General features: G+C 41.7%; 1 protein-coding gene across 1 annotated transcript in view; it reads left to right on the plus strand.

Annotated features, from left to right (window-relative positions):
- The window catches only part of GPC3 (glypican 3), a 465288-nt gene that overhangs the window by 311814 nt on the left and 127555 nt on the right, over window positions 1-25919 (plus strand). The window lies entirely within an intron of this gene.

Here is a 25919-nt window from a genome sequence, read left to right on the forward strand (position 1 = left end):
CACCTATGAGTGAGAATATACGGTGTTTGATTTTCTGCTCTTGTGTCAGTTTGCTGAGAATGATGGTAATCACTGAGCAATTTTACTGAAATATTTCATTGAGTTTTTTTTTTTCTTTTTTCTTTTTTTTCTTTTCTTTTTTTTTTTTTTTGAGTTGGAGCATCACTTTGTCACCCAGGCTGGAGGGCAATGGTGTGATCTTGGTTCACTGCAGTCTACGCCTCCTGGGTTCAAGTGATTCTCTCACCTCAGCCTCCCAAGTAACTGGGATTCAGGCACTTGCCATCATACCGGGGTAATTTTTGTATGTTTAGTTGGGACAGAGTTTCACTATATTGGCCAGGCTGGTCTCGAAATCCTGACCTGAGGTGATCTGCCCATGTCAGCCTCCCAAAGTCCTGGGCTTACAGACGTGAATCACTGCGTCCGGCCAAGTATTTGTTAATATAATCTATGCTATCATTATCTGTGAAGAATGTGCTCTTCACTGAAAAGGAAATCACATATTTTCATTATATTCATTTATTCAGTAAGTATTTATTGAGCACCTTCTAAGTGCCAAGCCTGTTGAAATGAACAAAACAGACATAATTTCCTGTCCTCACAGAGTTTTATTCTGGTGCACTAGTGGTATTTCTAACTTCCATTGCTTTGCATTTGGGAAGAATAGCTTGCAATTAAAAAATTAAATCAAAGGATAGAATGCATAGGAAACCACAAGGAGTTGATGAACCTGCTTTAGAAAATGTTTGCACACGTCATAGCACATTGTAGAGCAGAATAGACCCAAAGTAAAGTTCTGAATCTTTCACTAATTAGTTGCTTAACCAAAGGCAAGTGACTTAATCTCTCAAGGCCTTGGTTTCCCTCATCTAAAAAAGGAAGTGATTGGATTAGAGCCCTTCCAGGTCTAACAGTATCCATATGTTTTTCCTTATTGATTTATTCACTCATTCATATCTTCAACATTTACGTTTTGAGATATCATGTGTTAGGCACCAAGCTAGATGCTAGGGATGCAAGGGCGAAAAGGGCAAGTTCGCTGCTTTGAAGAGCTTACATTCTAGTTGGACCCAATACCAGGACACGGAATGCTGAATGGAATTTAGTAGCAGAATAATGGAGTGAAAAGAGGAAGGCTTTGGAACTGGCTGAATTTGAGTTTCCCTCTCAGTTCTGCTACTAACTGTGGCCTTGGGTGAGTCACTTAACCTAAAAAGTCTCAAGGTCCTCCTCCTCTGTAAGGGAACGGCTTCTCACAGGATTGTTGTAACTATTAGGAGAGGTATAATGAAAAGCCCATAGCAGACTGGCAGATACTGGACACTCCATTTATATTACTTCTCTATTTTTCCCTTTTCCTTCACTCCTCCTCTTTCCAACTGAAAGTCATGCCTGAAAATAGATTGTTCCTCATCTAAGCTATTTTACTAACATGGGACAATGAGAATGAGGTTGTATGTCACCCTGGATGAGGCACTGAAATTGTATGGAGATAGACTTCTCTCTAGCAAATGTAAGTCGGCCTGGAAGGATTAATGGCTCCATGCACTGGAGAAATAATGTGTATTTGTCATCCTAAAAGCTTATCAGGTACTAAGAAGAATCATGAACATATTTTTTTTTTAATTTTCAGAGAAAAGCAGTGGGCATTTGGCTTTATAAAAAGCTGATGCTTTAAAACTGATACAAACAATAAATATTTGAAAAAGTAAATATCCACAGGTCAAATATGTGGTTCTTACATAAACTTGATGAGAAACCATTCCAGTGCCTTGTCCAGTTTTATGTTACTACAGCGAAAAATAAACGACTCCCGAATATTTGTTTTAAGCAGCTTATCTTCTAACCATGGTCTCTTATTAAAGAGGAAATTTTACTTTACAAATATATTTATTTGCTAATGTGTTCATTCATTCACATATTTACTGTAACAAATATTTGAGCACTTATCAAATATCAAGCACTAATATTGGTTTCTTCATTGTGATTGTTTGAAGCAGATATTATAACCCTGCTGGGTTTATCTTCTATTGTTTATGGTGAGAAAATCAGATTGATCCAGTTTTAGTTAATTTTAAAATAATTTCTTCCCAGGCCTTTGTATTTTGAATTAGTGAAATTTTTGTTGAATTTTGCTCATATTAACTACTTCATGTTTGGTACACTTTTGTGAAGGATGTTGCCCTAGAGCCAAGAAATTTCTCCTCTATCAAATGGTGGAATCCAAAACCTACTAAATTTGAATGAGTCCAAAAGTTAGCCAAATGTACTTTGATTATCATTAAAAGAATTATGTTAACTGAAATATTTTTGTTTCATTTGCTAGCTTTAAGCCTTAGGGTATTGAACAAAATAATAAAAATAAATATTGTATATGGATAAAAGCTATTATTCCAAACTCCTATTTATATTTCTGGAAAATCTGTTTTTTTCAGAATGACTTTTATTGTTCATATAAACTATTCAGGAAAGAAAGAAAGGAAAGAAGAGAGGGAATAACGAAGGAAGGATGAAGGAAAGGAAGGGAGGAAGAAAATAAACATATTTTCAAACAGAATAAGGGTAGTGTAATCCAGGAAGTGATTCCTTCTTGGTTAGTAACCTCAGGTTATACTTAATTTGTACTTGCATTACTGACCTAATGCAATGATGACACTAGGGAATAATGTCAAACAAAATTTTTAAAAAAATACCACTCAGAAATACATCTTTAATAATATGAAGTTCTTTAGCCTGAAGACATGTATGGCCTCTATTTGTACCATCTATAGTGGAAACCTCTTTCCAGAGCTTTTCTGTGAATCTCTCATTTAATGTAGTCTTAAGTAACAGTTACCACTTCCTGTTGTCCAATGGGTTGTAACTTTGTTATCTTTCTAGGTTAAGTTTGTGTTCCTGTAAAAAACACAAGGCCGAGGCAGGCCGATCACCTGAGGTTGGGAGTTCAAGACCAGCCTGACTAATGTGGAGAAACCCCGTATCTACTAAAACCACAAAAAAATTAGCCAAGCATGGTGGTGCATGCCTGTAATCCCAGCTATTCAGGAGGCTGAGGCAGGAGAATCGCTTGAACCTAGGAGGTGGAGATTGCGGTGAGCTGAGATTGCACCATTGCACTCCAGCCTGGGCAAAAAAGGCAAAATTCTGCCAAAAAAAAAAAAAAAAAAGAGAGAAAAAGAAAAGAAAAATTATGAAAATCAAGGATTCTGATAGGAAATGAGACTTGTCAGTGGAGACACTTGATCAAAATGAAAATATTGATGTTGAGGGAAATATTGAGCAATATCTATGTGAGCTGGGTTATTAGAGCTGTTTGTAGCCTACTATGGATGTATAGATCACTCAACTTTTAAAGAGTTAAACAATTCATTGTCTCTCTAAATAAGGTCATATTTTTCATCCTTTCAATTTTTAATCTCTTATGAATGAAATCAATTGAAATATGAAGAGAATGTTTCGCCTATCCAATCTTAGGGAGTACCACGTAAGCCTGTCATTCATCCTACTCAGCTTCCCACCATCACCCCCCATTTGGGCTTGAGATAAACATTGGTTTGTTTACCAGGGCTTAGCTGAGAAACCATCAAATTAGCAAACTGGGCCCACGTGAGGTATCCTCTTTCTTGTGAGCCAACCATGTATCCTACAAGCAAGCATTGCCTACAATTGCCAAAGGCAGAAAGTTCCTCCAGCTTCTGTCTTTGTCAAACTACAGAGAATTTCAATTAGAGAGTCCTTGGGACCAAGAGAAAGATAAAAGAACCCAAATTGCTGAGTTAACATTGGGCTTAACAATGGTTAAATGTCGGCTTTGCCCTGATAACACCCAAATGAAGACTGAACATTTTTGTAAATCCATTTTCAATCACCCTTTTTTGCTGGGCCGAATATCTGGACAATTGATGAATTTTCATTCATCTTCTGGATAGTTTGATACTTTATAAATTAGTGTAACAGAGAAACTATAAATTCATTTTAGTTTGTATAAATTAGAATCTATAAATTAGTAAACAGAGTTTGACACTTGTTTAAATTAGTGTAACAGAGAAACAGTTTAAACTATACATGTTCAAAAACCCCTAGTTTGAGAGAAAAAAAATCCTGTTTTGTGTTTACATTTAATACTTGATAATTCAAGCTCATTCCACACAGATTGAGCACTTACTATATAATAGGGCATACCTTGATAAGTAGAACCCAACCCCTGTCCCTGCTAAGGAGTTCGCAACCTAATGAGAAGGAAAGAAAATCAACCTGTCTCTACCCCAGCAGTCCAGGGAGAGCTCCTCTCGGAGGTATCAAAAAAGAGGCCCCATCCACATGTATTGTGTGCGTGTGTCTTTTCTTGAGGTAAAATTTGCATGACAAAATTAACCATTTTAAGGTATACAATTCAGGGGCATTTAGTCCATTCACAATGTTGTGCAACCACCGGCTGTCTCTAGTTCCAAGACATTTCATCACTCCAAATGGAAACCTTTTTATACATTAATGGACACACCCCATTTCCCCTTTACTCCAGCCCCTGGCAAGCAACAGTCTGCTTTCTGCCACAACAGACTTACTTATTCTGGGGGTTTCGTGTAAATGGAATCATCCACTTAGCATTATGTTCTTGAGGTTTACACAAGTTGTAGCAGGTATCAGTACTTTATCATTTTATGGCCAAATAATATTTCATTGCATGTATGTAGCATATTTTGTTTATCCATTCATCAGTTTTTATCCATTTTTATATAAACCCCAAGGAACTATTTATCTGTCACGTCTCTCTCAGTATCTCTGCATTCAGCTTAGCTCACCTGTATCGTTGAAGACAGGTCAGCCAAACCTATAGGCCTCCCGTACCCATCATCCTTGAGCACCACCTAAATGCTAGCCTATCACCAGACCTCATCTCTCTAATCCTTTGTAATGATTCTCCCGTAAGTCTTTGTCTCAGCCTTCTGTTTGTAGTCAGCTGACCTCTCCTACAATTAGCACACTTCCCATAGGGGTTTATATTTCCCTAGTGACTTTGAGGCTTATCAACTCTGCATAGAAAACTACTTGTACTTTACTTTGTGGCATGTTGTCTTAGTTCCCTTTGTGATTCAGCTGGAGCTGCTCATGCTACCCCTTTATCACGTTGCTGGGTCAGATTGGCCTGGCTCCAGAAGTCAGTTCCAGGATAGTGCTGTTATCTTCTGGCTGACAGTTTCTACATAGCCACTTCTGTTCATTATGAATGGGGGCTGGTCATGGTGACACATGCTTGTTGTCCCAACTACTCAGAAGGCTAAGGCAGGAGGACTGTTTGAGCCCAGGAGTTTCAGTCCAGCCTGGACACACAGCAAGACCCCATCTCTTAAAAAAAATAACTATGTTATGAATGCATATTCATCTTTAATTTTCCCATGATGTCTCTGAGACTCTCATATGGGACAGCTGGCATTACTAAATAAACTCCCTAAGATCTGCAGGGGTAAATCGCGGTGAATCTGCCTCCTCTTTATCTTATACAATTTTACCTCTCATGTCACATGAGAAATTATACCAACTCTCTCCCTCTCTCTCTCTCTCAGAATTCTCTTACACTGACCAGACAAGTCTTCCAATGTTTCTAACGCCTTTTCAGAATTTCTCTGCTGAATTGGCAAGGCAGAAGTAGGAATATGCAAAGCAATTTTGTTAATTCTCAGAGCTTTGTTGGTTGTCTCAAAACCTTCTGGATGGTTCAGAAAAGTACAGTAAGGAAACATTTTTCTCTCCTTTCTGCTGGGTTAGAAGGATAAATTGTGGCATGTCAGCAAGTTGAAGTGAGTGAGAGAACCCTGAACACCCAATTCCTGACATGCAAAATCATACAAAAAATTAGATGACCATAATAGCTTGTTTTTTCCCCTATGCCTTAATCCAGGAAAGGCAAGGGAGAATAGTTGATTTTGCTTTCATAATGCAATTATTTTAAGAACGCAGTATGTTTTGGGGACTTTGGTTGGGGGCACAGTTCTTTCTTTTTTTCGAGATGGAGTCTCACTCTGTTGCCTAGGATGGAGTGCAGTGGTGCAATCTCGGCTCACTGCAACCTCTGCCTCCCAGGTTCAAGTGATTCTCCTGCCTCAGCCTTGTGAGTAGCTGGAATTACAGGTCAGTGCCACCACACCTGGCTAATTTTTGTGTTTTTAGTAGAGACAGGGTTTCACCATGTTGATCAGGCTAGTCTCAAACTCCTGACCTCATGATCCACCTGCCTTGGCCTCCCAAAGTGCTGGGATTACAGGCATGAGCCACCACACCCAACCTCTTTCTTTTCTTTAATTTTTTATTTCTATAGCTTTTGGATTACAAGTGGGTTTTTGTTACATGGATCAATTATATAGTGGTGAATTCTCAGATTTTAGTGCATCTACCACCCAAGTAGTGTACATTGTACCTAAAAATTTCTAGCACAGGAAAGTCTTTCACTGGTTTACATAGCAACAAGAAAAGACCTTCACAATCTTCAGTCTGGTAGTAAAATTCAGTTCCAAAGTGCATATACACTCAGACATACATATAAAACATGCACATCTCATTCTAGTCACATCAGAACAGGCCAGTGGTATACAGCAGTTGTTATACTTGCTCCCATGCTTTCATGCTAAAATAGGTTGTTTATTATTTGTTGTTTGGATTTTTAAAAATATTTATAGGGTGGCTTTTCTCCAAAGGGCAGTATCCATACAATTTTAAATATAGGATAGCCAAGGCAAACAGCCATGGGGACACAAAGGAGATAAATACAGAGCCAAGAGGAAGAGGGTATAGAAAAACGTAAACAATGGACAATAGAAATACTATTCAGGAGCATTGAGTCAGGTCCTAAAGTCCATTGATTGAGGCACAAGTCAGACTAAAGTCAGGCTGAAGGTGAGACTCAGTAGCTCTTCTCAGTCACTGTCATGATGTTTTGAGGATTAGAAACTGCGGTATAGTCTTCAACCTCCCAGCTCTCTCTTCTCATGACTAGTTCTTCCTTTGCCCCCTATACTGCAGGAAGCTCAGCTTATGAAAGGCTGGTGGGAGGGAGAGAGACAAATAGGGCTTCGTTATTTGATTTATCACTATCTATCTCTACAGTTCCTGGTCCCCCGCAGACACTTTTGGATTTCATTTCTACTTTAGTTTTCCCAGGAGCAGAAACATGACACTTCATTCTTTCCAGTTTGGGGAACTGCTATGTTAGCCTGAGTGTGTGCCCAAGAATGAACGTACTTAAGTATAATGATGCTTTGCTAGAATGGCAGTTTACATATTCTACCCTGCCTTAGATAAGTCAAGATTGCTCTTGGAAAGCCTCTGAAGGAGAACTGGATTATGTAGAAAGTGACTTAATTTGGTATAGCATGAAATATTTATGGTAGCTAAGCATTATTTTAAATCCTGGTAAGCCAGAACAGATCAGTTTGGAGAGTACCCCCATGTAATAATCTCACTATGAGCTTAGAGTGGCATATTTTTCATCAGCAATTTGTCTTAGAAGTAGTCTTTAGTGACAGCTATTTATCAGGACATATTCTTGTGGCAATACAGTAACATTTATCCCTTAAGATTATGGTGTCATACACAGTAGCTTTACCTTCAGAATTGAGTGCGAAAAACACAGCTTATCCTGCTGACGAATAGCTTAATACAGTGTCCCCCATTCAGGATGGGTTAGACTTGGTTGACTGTCATTTTAAGTAGGAGGAAGAAACATTTTCATGGCTCAATATTGATATGTCTATAGATGACTGGTTGAATACTGGATAGCTTATTACTTTAAGCAAATTGTGTCCTGTTAGTATACAATGCCAGCTCTGTTGAGCTCAGTTGGATCATTTTATGATATGAAGAGCATTTGGGGGCCTCCAAGGGAGGTCCCAGCATATCCACACCCTCAACAAATAAACATCACCTCCTAATTTCTTCTTGGAAATGTGATTCTGATGGTTGGATAAGGCCTGTCTCCTTTTACCATTACTGCTCCATGAATCAGAAATCTTCTATTTTAGCCTGGAAGGCTTAGGAGATGGAACCAGAAAGAAACATATTTGCTTTTAAGAAATGAGTGAATTAACATACTAGAGCTTCTCTGCCCCTTAAGTATTATTGCTTCCTTCAAAGGTGTTGCCTTGGTAAGGGGCAGATGAACTCCACTGATACTGCCAGTCTTCCAGATGATTTTTCTACCTCCTCTTTGGAAAAAGCCTTGTGAGTTTATGGCTGATCCCTGCCATCTGCAGGTTGTTGATTCTCAGTCAGTTGATCATTGGTGGTTCAGGCTGAGGTCTTCAGTGAGAAGACCTTGAAACATTAGGAAACGTACACCAGGTGATTAATACATATTGGGAAGAGTAGTCTTTAGAATGATCCAGATGGATTTTTTTAGTCGGAGTCTAGCTCTGTCACCCAGGCTGGAGGGCAGTGACACGATCTTGGCTCACCAGAACCTCCACCTCCATATTCAAGTGGTTCTCCTGCCTCAGCCTCCCAAGGAGCTGGGATTATAGGCATGTGCCACCACTCCCAGCTAATTTTTGTATTTTTAGGAGAGACAGGAATTTATCGTATTGGCCAGGCTGGTCTCGAACTCCTGACCTTAAGTGATCTGTCTACCTCGGCCTCCCAAAGTGCTGGGATTACAGGTGTGAGCCACCAAGTCTGGCCCCAAATGGATATTTTAATCCTGGTTCAGACACCAACTGTGTGCTTTCGGCAGGTCATTTAATATGAAATTCTGTTACATTATTTGTAAGATGGGAGTAATGATACCTACCCTACAGGGCTGTTGTGAAGATAAGTTCTGGCACATAGGCACTTAAGTAATTGATAGCCAGGTGTTGATGTTGTCATTGCCATTATACCATGGTTGAGCAGACCATGTAAATGTCCAGAGTAAGGGTGAAGAGGTGTGGGTCATGTTTCTTCCCATAAAGGTAAACTGGGTGTTTCTGGGAAATCTGTGAGTTTTTGGGAACCAAACTACTAAATGAGGTGGCTGATCAAGGAGGCTCTTACCATTTGGGATACATTTGGAGTCAGAGCGTGAAATAATAGTGCTGTTTACTTCTTCTGACACTTATATTGGCTTTAAACGGGGTTTCCAAAGAGGAGTTCCAGGAAATTTTTTGTAGATACTGGGTCTTACTGTGTTGCTCAGGTTGGTCTGGAACTCCTGGGCTTAAGCGATCCTCCTGCCTCTGGCTCCTAGGTATCTGAGATTATGGGAATGTATCACCACACCCAGCAAGTGTTTTGAGTGACGTCGGCATAATTAATGCAACAACATTTGGACTGCATATATTCTGGTAGATTTATACAAATTTGAAATCTGGCATAACTTCCTATCCACTTCACAGAGAGCATGTCAGTTGAACACTGATTGAAACAAGGCTGTTGAGTGTGATAAGTTTCCTGACCTTTCCCTGGTAAGTTTCTGTTAGTGTTATCAGTACCACTGCCTCTGACCTCCACAAACAGTAACACCTCCCTGAAACATTTTTGTCCAACTTCTCTGACTCAGAAAGTTTGCTTCTGATAGTCAATCACTGAGCATCAGAGAAAATGGACTCTTGGGACTTGGAGTGTGAAGCACAGCGAAAAGTATGTTAGGGAAGCCTGTTTCTTGGGAGCTTCCTGCTAGTGGCCCTGCTCTTAGAACACCTCTGGCAGTTGTCGTTGTTGTGGCTGTGATTGTTGGATTGCGGTGGTGGTTTTTCTGTTCCACGGGCCACAGGAAATGGCTTTGCTGCTCCTGGCACAGTTCTTTCCCTAGGGCAGAAGCTCTTGGTGACTTCTCTGAAAGAAATTCAGCTCTCCTATTTTTTGCCCTTTCTTCCTATACCTTAGCAAGTACTAAATCTTGTTTGAGTTTCTCTGATGATTTTTTTTTTACTGATAGAAATGTGCCCAAACAGTTGGGGTATTAAAATAAGCACACAGAGTTATGCGGCAACCTAAGGCAGTGTTTAAACTTACAACCTAGAGTCGGCAAAGCCGGCGCTTAATGCCTGCTCTGTAACCTATTAGCTCCTTCTCTTCTCTGATCCTCAGCTTGCTCGTATGTAAAATGGACTTAATAGTTTCTCCCTTAACAGATTGCTGAAAAGATTCCAAGAGATGGTGGAGTGTGTAGTATCGTGCCTGGAACACAGTTAGGCTCTCCCAAATGGTAGCTATTACTGCTGTTATTCCAACAACCTATAAAAACAGCCCTGAAGGTCTTTACTGGGAGATAGATGGAGCTAGGCCTGACACTAGCTCCCTTCAATTACCCATTCTTAACTTTTCAGGAGCAGCCTCACCTACTTCCTCTTACTTTTATGTTATTTCCTCTCCCTTCTGTAAAAACATCAAAATCCCGATCTTTGGTCCTGGTTGGTACAAATGGTGGGCATTTGAGTCCATTGGGGATCAAGTGCGAGTTATTTGCATCTAAGGGTATGCTCTAGGCTGGCCTTCTTACCTTCAGCATCTTGTTTCACAGCAAAGATGTTTTAAACCATTTCTCCTAGGACTGCTTAATAGAGATTAACTCGGGCACTCTTTCTAAATTACATTAAAAACCATGATGAGTCTAGTTGCCGGTCAAACCTAGTTGCTCAGTGCTCTAAATTCCTTTCTGTCACCCTTGAGTTAGCCTTTGTAGCAAAGGAGAAAGATCATTAAAATCAGTTACGATTTCTCAATTTCTCAAGCCAATGAATTTTATTCTTTTACATGAGTATGGCTTTGATCCGTGTGTTTGTCTCCTTTCTGGTGTAGTTTCATTTCCCTGTGAAAGGAAATTTGTTTTAATCTGTAACTCCAGTGTCATAGGAGTTTCCTATTTTTTGCCCCTTCAGATCTTAGTGATCCACATGGTCCAATGGATCTTAAAAACTCCCCGAATGAACTTTTCCTTGGTTTGAGCCACTTGTTGGCCCATTTTGTCATTGTTCTCTTTGCTTCTAGGCACAGCTTCGGGCCTAGAGCTGGGATGAGTCCCTGTTCAGCAGGAGCCAGAGTAAGGCGTTCCTACCTGGGATAGGGATACAGTAGTTTGAGGTTGGAGGGATGCATACAGGATTGCACTGTGTAAGAACTCATGCTGAAAAGCTAATTTCCAAATTCTATTAGGGAGCATTAAGACAAGGGCCATGTTAGAATGGGCTAGAGAAAGAGCCATTGGCTAGCTTACCCCTATTTATCCTTAACATCATCTCTTCTGAGGACCCTGAATCCTTCTGTCCATGCCTTTTTCTGGGTTAAGGCTTGCTGCCATTTCAGCTTCTCTCTAGCATGTCCCCAGTGACACTCTATTGAGAGCTTTTACATGTCTGTCTCTAATCTTCTAGTAGCTCCTTAGTGACTAGTACGGTAGGCTGGGCATGGTGGCTCATGCCTGTATTCCCAGCCCTTTGGGAGGCCAAGGTGGGTGGATCGCCTGAGCTCAGGAGTTTGAGACCAGCCTGGGCAAGATGGCAAAACCACATCGCTACCAAAAATACAAAAAAAATGAGCTGGCTGTGGTGGTGGGTGCCTGTAGTTCAAACTACTTGGGAGGCTGAGGCGAGAAGATGACTTGAGCCGAAGAGGTCGGGGCTACCATGAGCTATGATGGCACCACTGCACTCTAACCTGGGTGACAGAGTAAGACCCCATCTCAAAAAACAAAAAGTAGAACTGTGTCTTCCATCTATAGAACCTCATGGCTTAGCTGTACCTGCTGTAGGGTCAACTCTGTATACATGTTTGTTGAATTCATTGGATAAACCAACAAACATAGTTGTGGGTAACAGACCTGAGTACTAGGCCTAGCTTCCCATGGTATCATTGTACCATTAGGCAGATTACTTAAACTCTATTTTGTTTTCTCCTTCTGTGAAATTAATGCCTCCCCTGCCTACCTCAGAGAGTTGCTGTGAGCCTCCAATAAGACAATGCATATGAAATGTTTTTGAAAGTTATAAATTACCCTCCATTTACTAGATGTTAGTGTAGAAGAATAGATCAGATTTAGGGGGGAAGTTTTACCCTGAAAAATGGAACACTGGATAATAAATACAGTATTACTGGGCTCTCTTTACAAACATGGACCCATTAGCAGCTTCCTGAGTATCTCTCCCTATACATCTCTCCGGGAATATTACTTTAAAATATTTTTAAGCAAATCCACCTATCCCCATGAATTTTATTTATTTATTTATTTATTTATTTATTTATTTATTTATTTATTTTGAGACGGAGTTTCTCTCTTGTTACCCAGGCTGGAGTGCAATGGCGCAATCTCGGCTCACCGCAATCTCCGCCTCCTGGGTTCAGGCAATTCTCCTGCCTCAGCCTCCTGAGTAGCTGGGATTACAGGCACGTGCCACCATGCCCAGCTAACTTTTTTGTATTTTTAGTAAAGACAGGGTTTCACCATGTTGACCAGGATGGTCTCGATCTCTTGACCTCGTGATCCACCCGCCTCGGCCTCCCAAAGTGCTGGGATTACAGGCTTGAGCCACCGCGCCCGGCGAATTTTATTTTTAAACAAGTCAGCCCATGATGATGAATAATCCAGTTGACCCTGGATAAGGAAATACTTTGAGCAATTGGTAGCATCAGTTTAAATTAATGAAAAGTCTGAGTGACAGATCATTTTAAAGTAAATGCATTTTTATTACTTTCAAGCACATATAATAACAATGCTGGGAATTGAACTTGCAGAAAGACAGCATCTATCAGAGAATCAAAGCATACAAATACAAATCATTGATAATGAGGCTATTGATGTGGCTGTCCTGCTAAAGACCATCCTCCTCAAATTGGCTGATGTTCCCCTGGAGAAACTTATCTATTTAAGAAACCTTTTTTTTTTTTTTTTTCATTTATAAGCATCAAGAAAGTATCATTAACAATTCCTATACATGGCTTCTGGATAATCCAACTTTTTCAAACCCCAGTGGATAGCATCTAGCAGTGGTGTTTGCTCTCTGGTTATAACAAATAATAATCTCCAACAGCAAATACCCTCTGGCCCCTACAGTGATCAACTTTTTCCAGGTTGCCTAGGACTTCCCAGGTTTATCACATAAGGTCCCAAGTCCTAGGAAACCCCTCAGTCCCAGCAAACCGGGGTGGTTGGTTACCTATTGGTATCCATGACTCTTGCTGCTTCTAAATATAGGGCAGAGATGCAGTCATGGGAGTTTACATTGGAGGGGTTGAGCAGAGCTGGGATACAGCTCACCCATCCATTGGTTTATCTGCCTTCACTTTTTAACTCCTCTTACTTTTTCCTCCCTGATGCATTTTGATCACTGCTCTCTTCGCTTTGCTCCCTCAAATCCCGTCTAAGGGTACAGTGGGACTTCAGAAAGTAGGACTGAGACAGTAGAGTGGCTATTAATAGTAATAACTAACCATTCTATGGAGCTTCCCGAGTGCCCAGCAATGTGTAAGGCAGTTTGTATGCATTGACTAATTCTCAACAACAGCCTTTCAAAGTGGACAATATTATTAACCACATTTTACTGATTCTACTGGTGACATTGAGTAAATTACCAAAGGCCACAGCAAGATGGGTTTCAAACCTATCCAATCCATCCCTTACCTACAACACTGTCCTGCATGTCAAATGCCTGCCTTCTCTCCTGCATTTTAAAGCCCTCTCACCTTCTTTCTATTCTTGGTGGAAATCCTGACCTCAGCTTGCTTTAATCTCTCATGCAGCAGACCTGGAATGAGTGTTGCGTCCAGCTTTTTTCTGGCCTTACTGTGAGACCCTGTCCTTGTTTCCTGCCCAGTCTTGGTCCATGAAAGCAGCAGTACCTTTCCTGCCTCTCTTACCATGCTTCTCTGCTCTCATGTGCTCTCAACGCTGTAAGGCAGCATCCCCTGGAAGAAGGCGTTCTTCTTAGAGATAGTTCAGCCCCTTGGTAAAAAATGGCGTTCACCTGCCTCTGAGGATAGATCTTCATTTAATCTCCTCTACGCACATGCCTCTTACAATAAAACCATTGCCTGTGCATCCAGTGTGGGGCTTTGAAGTCCATGCAAAACAAACAAACAAACCTTTTGCCCTAGGCTGACAGACCAGCTTGAGTCATAGCTCTACTGTGAACTTGTCGCGTGACCTTGGACAAGTCACTGCACTTCTGTTTTTTCTTTTACTTATAAAATAATGGAATTTGACAAAATGACCTCTCAAGCACTTTCCACCTCTAACAGGCTATGAGAGCCTATAACAAAGATATTTGGCAGGGGTGGGAATGCGGAAGGGAAGGGAATACTATCAAGCTACCTCAATGACTTTGAATTTGATGCCCTCCCAAGTAGACCAAAGTGACAGTGATTCAAAAGGAGCCCCAGGGTATAATCAATCTCATGAGGACAGCAGCGAGCTCTCCATCTTACTCCTCCAGGTATTATTGGAGCTACAGGGGAGCAGGTAGGTTGGCTGTTTGGGATGTCAGATTGTTCTCGATTTGTAATGTTGGAGAGTCTGGGGTGAAACTCACATAATTAAACCTTAAAGAAAATGTTTCCCCCATAGCACTGCATAACTCCAGTGGGGCTTCTGAACAGGAAAAAAAAATTGAATTCAGTGTCTACTGCTCCCAATAATATTTGACAAACTGTCCAGAATGAAAAGTAGAAGCCCCCTAAGCACAGAGATGTATCAGTGACAAGAGAGAGACACCGGGGGAGCGCCAAGAGCTGAAGGGCATGTAAGAGCAAAGGAGTACAAACAACAGAGGGAGAGAGACAATTTCCAGTCTTTCCAAGACCCCCCAGGCTAGAGAGCTTGGGTAGATTTTGACCTAGTTGTCCTTGTGTGCATGGCTGTGAGCTTTTATTAAGTATTTATGTAGCAGTTTATATTTTACCAAGTGCTTTACAATCACTTTTATTTGGCTTAGTAAAGTTTTCCTGGAATTCCATATACTTTATGGTCAGGAGAGTCATTGCTTGTTTGCTTAGCACCTCCATGTGTACAGCCTCACACAATAGGCCACTTGTTCCAGCAGGTGCAAAGAGTCGAGCAGCGGAGGGCACCTGCAGCCACCAGGGCAGTCGGGGTGGGGGTAGTTTACACTTCAGTTCACCTTTTCTCCCCCTTTGTTATTCTTTCGTGTTATGTTATTGCTGGCAAGTTGAGAGCAGCAGGGCAAGGCCTGAACCTGCTGAACGCAGGGCTGTCCTGACATGTGGACACTGGCAGAGATAGGCTCTTTCCCCTGCGCCAGTGTCTCCGCCCATGCCCAGCATGGCCACGCACTTCCACAAGGCAAAGGCTTGGTGAGTGTGTTTCTTTCTGCTGCTTCGGGGCTCTTGCTGCAACCTTGGTTCTAGGTCTCTGGACATGTCTTAAGAGAAGACTACAGGAGGCCGGGCGCGGTGGCTCACGCCTGTAATCCCAGCACTCTGGGAGGCCGAGGCAGTCGGATCACCTGAGGTCAGGAGTTCAAGACCAGCCTGACCAACATGGAGAAACCCTGTCTCTACTAAGAATACAAAAAAATATGCCTGTAATCCCAGCTACTCGGGAGGCTGAGGCAGGAGAATCGCTTGAACCTGGGAGGCGGAGGTGGTGGTGAGCTGGAATCGTGCCACTGCACTCCAGCCCTGGTACCAAGAGCAAAACACTACCTCAATTAAAAAAAAATAGAGAAAACTACAGAAGGAGCCGTTCTACTCTCTGCAGACAAGACTACTCAGTGTTCTTGGACAAATCTAACACTTAGCTACCTTATTCTTGGTAGTTCCTTCTCCCTCCCACAGCCACGGCAGCCCTCTGCGCCGGCACTCTGGATTTTGTGATGAAGGATGGTGTGGCTATAGTTGGCTCATGAACCAATATGGCCACACAGTCTCAATCACCGGAGTGCAGTGGGATTTGTGAAGACCAGATTTGCCAAGGCAGAAATGAAATCCTGGTCCATGAAGTCCAGACTGGAATTAGTGAGCCAGAACATTGGAAAATTCAGGACCTCCCAGTACTAAAGTTCTGTGGCTCAGGACAGGGCTATGTAGATGCTTAATAGGTAAGTGTGGAATAGATGATGGCATTCAGTAGAGTATAGAAAAGGAACTCTTCTATTCTCTAGGTAGCCACTGGTTTCTAGAGTGGTGTGATCTGGCAGGTGGGGCACATTGACAAGTTTACCTTGAAGGGCTCAGTGTAACGCCGGTCATCAGTCAGTGGCTGCAGATTTGGGGGAAAGCCCCCAGCAGCAACAGGTTGACAAGGGTTAGGCGTAGTAGCTTCGAGTCTCCACCACACAAACTGAGCATTGGTTGAGGCCTTTTATCTCAGGTCAGTTCAGTAGACATTTACTGACTGCGTACTGGGTGCCGCGTACTGGGTGCCATGTACTGGGTAAGGCGGTGGGCCTAGAAATGAATACAGACAAGAGCCCCAGAACAGAGTTTAGCCCAGGAAAACACAGCTGGCAAGAGGAAATCATACCTGAACACCCAGGGCTCACTCACTCAAAAAAAAAAACCAAAAACATGAAATACTGGCTTGGAGGAACAAGACTAATTCCAGAGCCCGGGGCCTGTCAGGTGAGTCAGTTAAACTAAAACCTTCCTGCCCTTGTCACTACTGGCTTGGGACCTGGGTAGGGCTGATTCTGCAGGTTGAAGATTTGAGACCTGCAAGTGATCGTGGCTAAGGCCAGATGACCTGACAGCAAACAGTGGCGGGAATGTTGAGCTGTCTTTTAAGGTGTATCAGGAGTATGAAAACAGCTTGTTCTTTGAGTCTGATCTTTGGCAATTCTTGAACCACAGTTCAGCCAGACATTCAAAACAACACCGAGGGCCCTTTCCTCTGTTTACTACATACTCTAGAAACGCCACACACGAGCAAAATTCACCAGGCGCACTCTTCCCTGTTTCAGACTTGCCTCTCTCCCACATGTGTCTGGAGTCAGTTAAGAGTGATTGTCCAGGTGGACTTTGAGAGTCCGATCCTTCATTTTGAAGATTACCACATTAAAGAATGGATGTTTGTTGTGAGCCCTGAAGGGGCCAGAGACAAATAAAGCAGCGTTCTCAACAGAGACATTTGAAAAAGCGTGTGGGCGTGTTTTCAAGACTCATCTAATTCATTACTTGTGACAGTTATCCAAAGTGGAAACAGAATATTTTCTATCACCGAGAGGAGGAACATGAACTTTGGGAGAAGGAGGGAGGGGAACAGGCTTCTGACACCCAAAGCTGGTCATTTGGGAAACTCAGAGGTCGGTCCTGGGCCACAGGTGTATGATTACTTCTTCCATTAACTAAAATTAATTCGGAACCATTTGAAGCCCTTTCTGATCATTTCCCCCTCAGATGCCCTGTCTCCCGGAAGGTTTGGAAGGACACCTGTGCTAAAATTTCCTCTCAGCTAGGCTTAAATGCTCAGTGCCAGCCATTCACACATCATTGCCCAATCACAGTGGCAAAGAACGTTCCAACACTTTTTCCCTTTCCCATTTTCCCTGATGATAAACCATTCCTACTCCTGCCTTGACCCATACTTTACTGAGGAGCAAACTAAAGAGAAGTGAGACTCTTCAGTTTCTTAAGTTCTCAATGTGGGGATGAAGGGATTTGAAGCTTCCCTTGGCTATTCACTGCAAGGTTTATTTCTTCTCTCTCAGGAAGCTGGGTTTATGTTATTATTACTTTTCAGAGACTGGGTCTCCTTCTGTCACCCAGGCTGGAGTACAGTGGCACAATCATGACTAACTGCAGCCTCAACCTCCTGGGCTCAAGTGTTCCTCTTGCCCCAACCTCCCAAGTAGCTGGGATCACAGGCATGTGCTAGCATGCCTGGCTAATTTGTTTTTACATTTTGTAGAGACGAGGTCTCCCTATGTTGCTCAGGCTGGTCTCCAACTCCAAAGCTCAAGCAATCCGCCCACCTCTGCCTCCCAAAGTGCTGGAATTACAGGAATGAGCCACCATGCCTGGCAGGGGATTCTTTTCCCACGTCCCGACTGCTCCCGACACTTTTCCAATAACATTTATTGAGTATCTACTGGATTTCAGATGCTGCGTTTGGTGCTTTCACACGATAACAATAATAACAGCAGCCCTCATATAGAACGCTCTATGTACCTGGCATTGTTTTAAGCACATGTTATCTCAATTTGATAACATTCATTATATCAAATAGTTCTCCAAACAGCGCAGGTGGCATTATTCCTATTTTATAGATGAGGAGACTCAACTTCTTCAAGGTTTAATTATTTGTCAAATGTCACACAGCACGGGGGATACCAACTTTGAACCCATGCCTCTGACTCCAAGGCCACTGCTCTTCCCACCGCATGGCACAGCATCTCTAAAATGTATTCTATACTTGCTGCCTCAGTAAGGTATGACTGCCAAAGTGAATTTCATCTCTTAAAACAATTATTGATCATTATTTTGAACGTCAGTTACCTTGATGCAGTGCCCTCATGTTGAGGTACGTGACTAGTTCCCTGCGCCCTTGTTCTTTGCTCTTCTGTTTGCGGCAAGTCACAGCTTCATTCCTGTCTCACTGGTAGTGATGCCAAAAATAACTCCAGTTGCTGTTGTGTGGCCTCTGGGCCTCAGTTTGCCCCTCTGTAAGAGGAGAACATTGGGCTGAAAGACTTTGAAGGTCCTTTCTAACCCTGATATTTTCATCAATTAAAATCTAACTTAAAAAACAGGTGAAGATCGTGTCTTTATGGTTTAACTTGAGTAGGACAAGAAAATGTCTGGTTCTAGTTTTCTGGACTAGAAGGCCTTGATAAATGCGTTTGGGGTGATTGAGTAAGAAGTCTCTACCACACTCCTTGTTACTCCCCACGCCTCGATTATTGAGCTTTGAATTGCACCTTTTTCTTTCTCTGTTTTTAAACACAGTTGGAGTCCTCTCCTCATTTGTATGTTCCCCTTGAAAACAGCCATCAGGGAGAGACTGCTCTGGCCTTGTGTTCTGACCGCCATGCTTAGTTCTCACCAGCTTGCTCACACTTTGGGCTCTGCCTAGCTTGCAATTCTTACAAGAATTACTTTTGCTGTGCTTATTCACTTTTCTCTCTCCTTATCTCTAGCCTTTTCTGCAAAGTCAGTTTCTTCAGACTAACGTTCAGGTGACCTAATCGCAGGCATTTTCTATCCGTTTCCCCTTTCTGCTGGGGAACTATTCTCCACAGCCATGGACTCTTCTCCCTGGAGTGTGTGATACTAACTTCTCACTCTTTCCTCACCATCTGTAAAATATTCTTTGCTTCTCTGGCTTTAAGTGACGTCTTAATTATACACCAAGACAAATCTTTTAGTCCCTCCTCAAAGTAAGGTTGGAGACTGCACTGAAAACAGATTGTAATGCAGTTACTCCCTCATATAGCTAATGGCTGCTAACTGAGAAATGGCAATGGATTTACATCCCTGGGTTTCTTTCCTAGAATTTTGCTTCCTTTATACTAAAATCTTTTTGTAATCTCTGTTGTTGGAGAACACAGGTACTTCTTGGAGTAAAGTGGACATATCTGTTATTAGCACTCTCCTAGCTTAACGCTGGCTCTAAAGTAGTACTGCTATGCAGACAATTTATGAAAGACTTTTTTTTTTTCACGTGAAAGTTTTCAGTTTATAAATCTTCTCATGAAAAATCCACAGCGGTCGCAGATAACATCGTTGCAGCACCGTCACTCCTTCGGCTCTTTGCCAGCACCAACATTGGCCTTTGCAGTCCCCCTGACTTTCTTCATTCAGCTCTTGTGTTACTTTCATTGCTTGCTTGCGGTCTTTTTCTTCTCATGCACACCATGTCTTCCAAGTCTACGTTTGGGTTCCTTTTTCTTTGTGTAATCCAGGGAATCATAAATCATCCCAAAGCCAGTTGTCTTGCCACCACCACAGTGAGTTCCAAATCCAAATGCGAAGATGACATCCAGTGTGGTCTTGTAGATTTTGGCTAGCTTTTCCTGAATTTCTGTCTTAGGCACTGTTGCCTTCCCGGGGTGAAGGACGTCAATGACCACTTGTTTCCTCTGAAGTAGTTGATTGGTCATGAACTTTCTAGTTCGGATAGTTACTGTGTCATTCATGATGGCCATCCATCCTCAGACAGCCAGGGAAGATAAACATTTTTATTTAGATGTGTGCACAAATAAAGCAGCAGCTAATTGTTGCTGTCTTTATTAAGCACATTTACAAACCTCAGCTCTTTTCACCTTTGCTTTATTTTACTGTGTATTTATGTAAATTAACATGACAGCATGGAGAAAGAAAAGGACATTTTCTTAGGCCTCTTACTAGGATGGTTTTTCTACCCTGTTTTCTAGTTTTTCTTTAAAGCTATTTGTGCTCTTTAAATTATCCAGTTTTTCCCACAGTGATTATTGTGGCCAGAAAGGATTACATGCAATACTGAAGTCTGTCCATAAGATGGCGCACTGAGAATGTGCGATCTAACATTTTTAACCATCTATAGCTGGGCAGCATATTAAACTTTCGTGAAATCAAATTTTTTTTTTTGGTGGGGACCTAGTCCTTCTGAGATTGTCTCTCAAGTACTTGGAACCACTCTAATACCTAAGGGAAGAAGGAAAGTGAATATTCTAGCAGTTCCCTTGTCCTAAATCAGTACTAGCAAGTGTCAAAAATCAGCAAGATCTGTTTGAGGGTCCTTTTAAAGAAAGAGATTTATTCTAAATGTGGAACTTGTGATATTTACTGTATGTGTTGTAAGAAAAGTCCCTGTCTGGGTATCAGACTCTTCATCTACACAGTGAGTGGATTGGACCAGATGATCTCTGAGCGTGCTTCCATTTCAGATGATTTGCATTTGAATTTGTTGATTTCCTTCCACTACACCATTGCTGATTCAGCCAAAACAGAAATGAGAAGAAGAGATCATCCATTTAACGCTAGTTTGACTCCATTTCTCTTCCACAAGTGCTCTCTTTGCTTCAACTGTCCCAAGACAAGCATGCACAGATATCCTGTTTTAATGAGGTGCCTTTTCTCCTTATGGCTTCTGCACAGGTCCCCTGCCTGCTCCCCAATCCCTAACCAATCTGCCTGAACAGAAGCGTGCCCCCGTTTTCACATGACAAATAGGATTTTCTTAGTATGATGACAGTCATTTTTGTGCTAAACAGATACAACTGAATAAGGAAGAAGGCGACACATGTAAGGTAACACTTCTAACATCCTACGTAGCATGTCCAGTTAAGAAAACATTATATTTGGGAGGTAGGAGATTGCAGTTTATTTAACTCTCTCAGTTTATTTTTCCTCCTCCACTTGCTGGTATTCATTACCAGAACCATGTCAAAGCTTCAGGAGAGAATCAGCGTTTTGCAGAGGAGGATTAATTAATTTAATTACAGATGAGTATTACTAAGTAGCTAACCCATCGTTACAATCCCCCATGGCCAACAGTGTCCCCATTCCTGACAGCCTTTGGGCAGTCTGTGGATAAGAAGAATTGGGGTCACGCTGGCTCATCCTCATTCAAGGCCTGTCCTGAACCACGTGCACCAGTGGTACACAGCTAGCCTGAGGAAATGAAATGCTGAATTAATGAATTAACGTGAAGCTGCGAGGCACCCTTCACCGACTGACTTCCCTCTGGGATTGAAGCTCAGACCATGCCTGTTACTTGCAATTCTCCATGGGCACATCACACATGTTGCCTTGCTATAGCCAAGGTGACAAAGGCAGGGATGCATGAAGACAACGTTATCCTGCATTTGTTTTCCTATTGTCCTTAGACATTTGAAATCTTCAAATAGTCTTTGGTATGTGTCTAGTGGCATGGATGGTGGTGATGGTGGTGGATTATATATTTCTGTCTCTCTCTCTCTTTTTCTTTTTGAGCTGGTGTCTCGCTCTGTCTCCAGGCTAGAGTGCAGTGGCACTATTTCAGCCCACTGCAATCTCTGCTTCCTGGGTTCAAGTGATTCTCCTGCCTCACCCTTCTGAGTAGCTGGGACTACAGGCGTGCACCACCACGCTCAGCTTTTTTTTTTTTTTTTTTTTTTTTTTGTGGAGACAGGATTGCACCATGTTGGCCAGGATGGTCTCAATCTCCTGACCTTGTGATCTCTCCGCCTCGGCCTCTCAAAATGCTGGGATTACAGGCGTGAGCCACTGTGCTCGGCCAGATTATTTATTTCTCTAACTTCAACACGTTATCCCCCAAGAATACACGTATGTCACTGAATAGTGTTGGCCTGCCCACCCTCACCTCCCAAAGTATGGCTATTATAATAGCCATACTGTTGGATCAGGGCTCTCTTCAAGGGCTCTTAAAGGGCAAGTCCAGGAATCTTGCTGAATAGGCCGAGAGCTGTTGTGACAAGTGCTGCTGGGAGCCTTGTAGACCATTACAGGCGACTCATCCATTGTTTCCTACAGGGGAGCAGTGGACCGGGTTGATGAGGAAATGTCAGATATTTAGTCGACATCATTTCTCTCTAAGGAAGCGAGACCAGCACAGTGGTTAAGAACCCACACAGCTGGAGATGGAGTCTCAAAGTTCACACTCCAGCTCTACTGCAGACCAGCTGTGTGACTTTAGACAAGTGACTTGCCTTCTCTATGCCTCAGCAGCAGCAAAAACGGTCTGCCAATAAGGTAGTCAAAAGGACTCAGTGCATGTTTTATTTTTCTTCAGTGCTTTGAACAGTATCTGGCACAGAGAAAGCACTCAGTAATGGACAGTTAGTATAAATACCATGAGGAGCTTTGGGTGATTAAAAAGAAAACAACAACAACAACAAAAACTAACCAAGCCTCTGCCTTCAAAGACCTCACAGCGTACATGGGCTGGCAAATGGAATGTATGTAAAAGGAGCACTAGCAACTCAGGGCAGTGCCCACAATACCCTTCAACTCGAGGGCAGTGAGGTCAGCATGACTCAGGTGGTTCAGGAGAGCCCTCAGTTCTCATCAGGTGAGGACTTCAGGCATCTCCAGGGAAAGGTAGTGAGAATTTGTATCACTTCCTTGCCTCTGGTTTGAGGGAGGGTACAACTGGTCATTTACATTCATGTTCGCATCCTCACTGGTATACTCTGTTTTTGAAATAGACAGGTTGAAGTTACCTCATTGAAGAGTAGAAAATATACGGGATATATATATATATATATATATATATATATACATATATATATATATATATATATATAGAGAGAGAGAGAGAGAGAGAGAGAGAGAGACAAGGTTTCACTCTGTCATCCAGGATGGAGTGCAGTGGTACAATCTCGGGTCACTGCAACCCCCACCTCCCAGCTTAAGTGCTCCTCCCACGTGAGCCTCCTGGGTAGCTGGGACTGGGACTGCATGCACACGCCACCATGCCTGGCTCATTTTTGTGTCTTTTGTAGAGATGGGGCTTGAACTCCATGTTGCCCAGGTGGGTCTCAAACTCCTGGACTCAAACAGTCTGCCCACCTTGGCCTCCCAAAGTGCTGGGATTATAGGCATGAGCCACCACACCCAGCCAGTATGGGCGATATTTAACCTAACAAAGTTGAGTTGGTGACCTGATGTCGACCACCTAAGGTTTGAAGGAACTCAAGGGTGACATTGTCAACACTGCCCCGAATATGTGTTCAGTGATAAGAAAGCACCTTTAAGGAAGGACATTGGTGATGGCCAGCATAACTCTTATTAACAGGAAGAATTTCCCAGAGGCCCTGAGACATGCATTTGAGTGAGCCCTACTTTTTTATTTTTCTTTTGTTTTGTTCTTGTTTACCTTAAAAACAATTAATGCCCGGGAATATAATGTATAATATGGTGACTATACTTAAGAATACTGTATTGTATATTTGAGATTCGCTGAGAGAGTAGTTCTTAAACGTTCTTACCACAAAAATAACAATAACTATGTGAGGTGATGAATAAGCTAATTAGCTGGTTTGGGATAATCATTTCACAATGTGTACTTATATCAAAACATCACATTGGAAGCGTACATGTATTTAACTTTTATCAATTCTACCTCAGGAAAGATGGAAAAAGATTTGAATTAACTGCCATATAAAATCTCACTCATTACAGATTTAACTATTATAAAGGTTAAAAATGGTCATGGTAAAAAATATTTTAAATCATAGAAGTATATTTTAAAAAACAAGATTTCACTGGCATCTCCCTATTCTCACTCACTGAAAGTGACTGCTCTTATCATTTTCTTATGTATCCATCTAAAATTTTTCTGGGCATATTTGAACATGTATAGGGTGTATAAGTGTAATGCACATCTAGACCCATTTTCACTGCAGATGCTACTATTTGTATCTGTTATAATGTATCTCAGACCTGATCCACATCAACACATACAGATCTACTTTGCCCTATTAATGCGTTCATAGTATTTCATTCTAACATTCATTACTTTTAAAATTTGGTTCAGTATTTTATCTGGCTAAGGCACAAAGGATAGAGACATGAGAAACAGAAAAAGATACTGAGAGTTGGAAGAGAGGTATCAGCATACCTAAAGGATTGTGTAAGAACACAGAGTTTTTAACTAGTGCCACTAAACTTTAGCAACTCTAGGCATCAGTTGGACCAGGACTTTTGGTTACTGCCTTGTGAAGTAGATGCCATAATGGCAAGTTGAGGTCTAAGCCACAGGGCAGCTCTTCCCAACACTTCTGTAACTAGAAACCATGCTTAATTTGCTAGAGTCCTTTGGGGACTTAAATAGCACATGGATAGAGCAGAACAGTAGATGTTATTTCAACTTTCAGAAAGTTTGGCAAGCTTTGAAACCCAAAGCTGTCTTTTTAAAATGGAGTCACTGTGGGATAGGGGAGCAGTGTTTAGTCCTGGCTCTTTATCCATGGCTGGGAGATAAGAAATTTTAAAAAAATACATAGCTAAAGGGGCACTTTTCTGAATGGCAGAAAATAATACAGTAGGGCCACAAAGGATCAGCTGTGGGACTAATTCGATTTAATATTTATAATGGTTTGGGAAGCTGGAGTATGGGGCAAAATCGCTAAGTTGGCAGATGTCTTTACACTATTCCAATGAGGATAAGGAGCTTCAGGAAGACACTTGTTTTATAGGAGTGGACATAAAAGTGGCTGGCAAGCTTTGATATGAAAAAGACCAAGGATATGTCTCTAGGGACACATTCCTGAAGTTCATTTCAGAAGATTTATAATGAGCCTTACCTCTTTATCTGCAAATAAGGTCTCTGCTTCAGGCATCAGTAGGAGTTAAAGAGAAGATGGAGTTGGTAGTATCATCAGAAGGTGGATGATATTTAAACGGACGGCATTATATGAACATAAAAGAGGCTAGTAGTGAGCTGATTCCCACCAGATAAAGAACGTTCCTTTATGTTTCTTTAAAACAGCCCCCAAAGGCAATTGTCATGTGATGATTGGTGATTTGTGTATTCACAAATTAACTTTTAAAGTTAAATAATCTGAATGTGTTAAGCTACCATTTTAGAAGAAATGCAATCAAATGTGCTCTTCAGCATCTCTGCTACAAAATATTTTCCTTCTCAGAGGATGACTTTTAGTTATGAATGTCAGAACTAGATTTCCTGACCTCCTCTGTTACCATGCATGTTTTTCAAAGTATGTCCTTAATACTGACAGATACATTGTATCATGGATGGGGACATTAACAGAATGAGATCAGTATTCTCTGAAGTTGTGAAGTTTTCGGTAGTAAAGAGATAATGCCCTAGCTACCTCTCAACTTCACAGTGTGGTTGAGAAGCTCAAATGAGCTGAGTGATATGAAACTGCTTTGTAAAGTGCTATGCAAAAATATGGTAGTGTTAATTATTATTTGTACTTCATAATTTGGGATTAGAAATATAAACTGACTCAAATCTAGGAATTTATCCTTTATAGATATAAATGCAAATGCATGAAAATCAGTATACAAGGATGTTCTCTGCAGCATTATTTATATTAACAAAGTACTACAAA

The sequence above is a fragment of the Saimiri boliviensis genome, chromosome X (assembly GCF_048565385.1).
Source record: "Saimiri boliviensis isolate mSaiBol1 chromosome X, mSaiBol1.pri, whole genome shotgun sequence".
NCBI classification, from domain to species: domain Eukaryota; kingdom Metazoa; phylum Chordata; class Mammalia; order Primates; family Cebidae; genus Saimiri; species Saimiri boliviensis.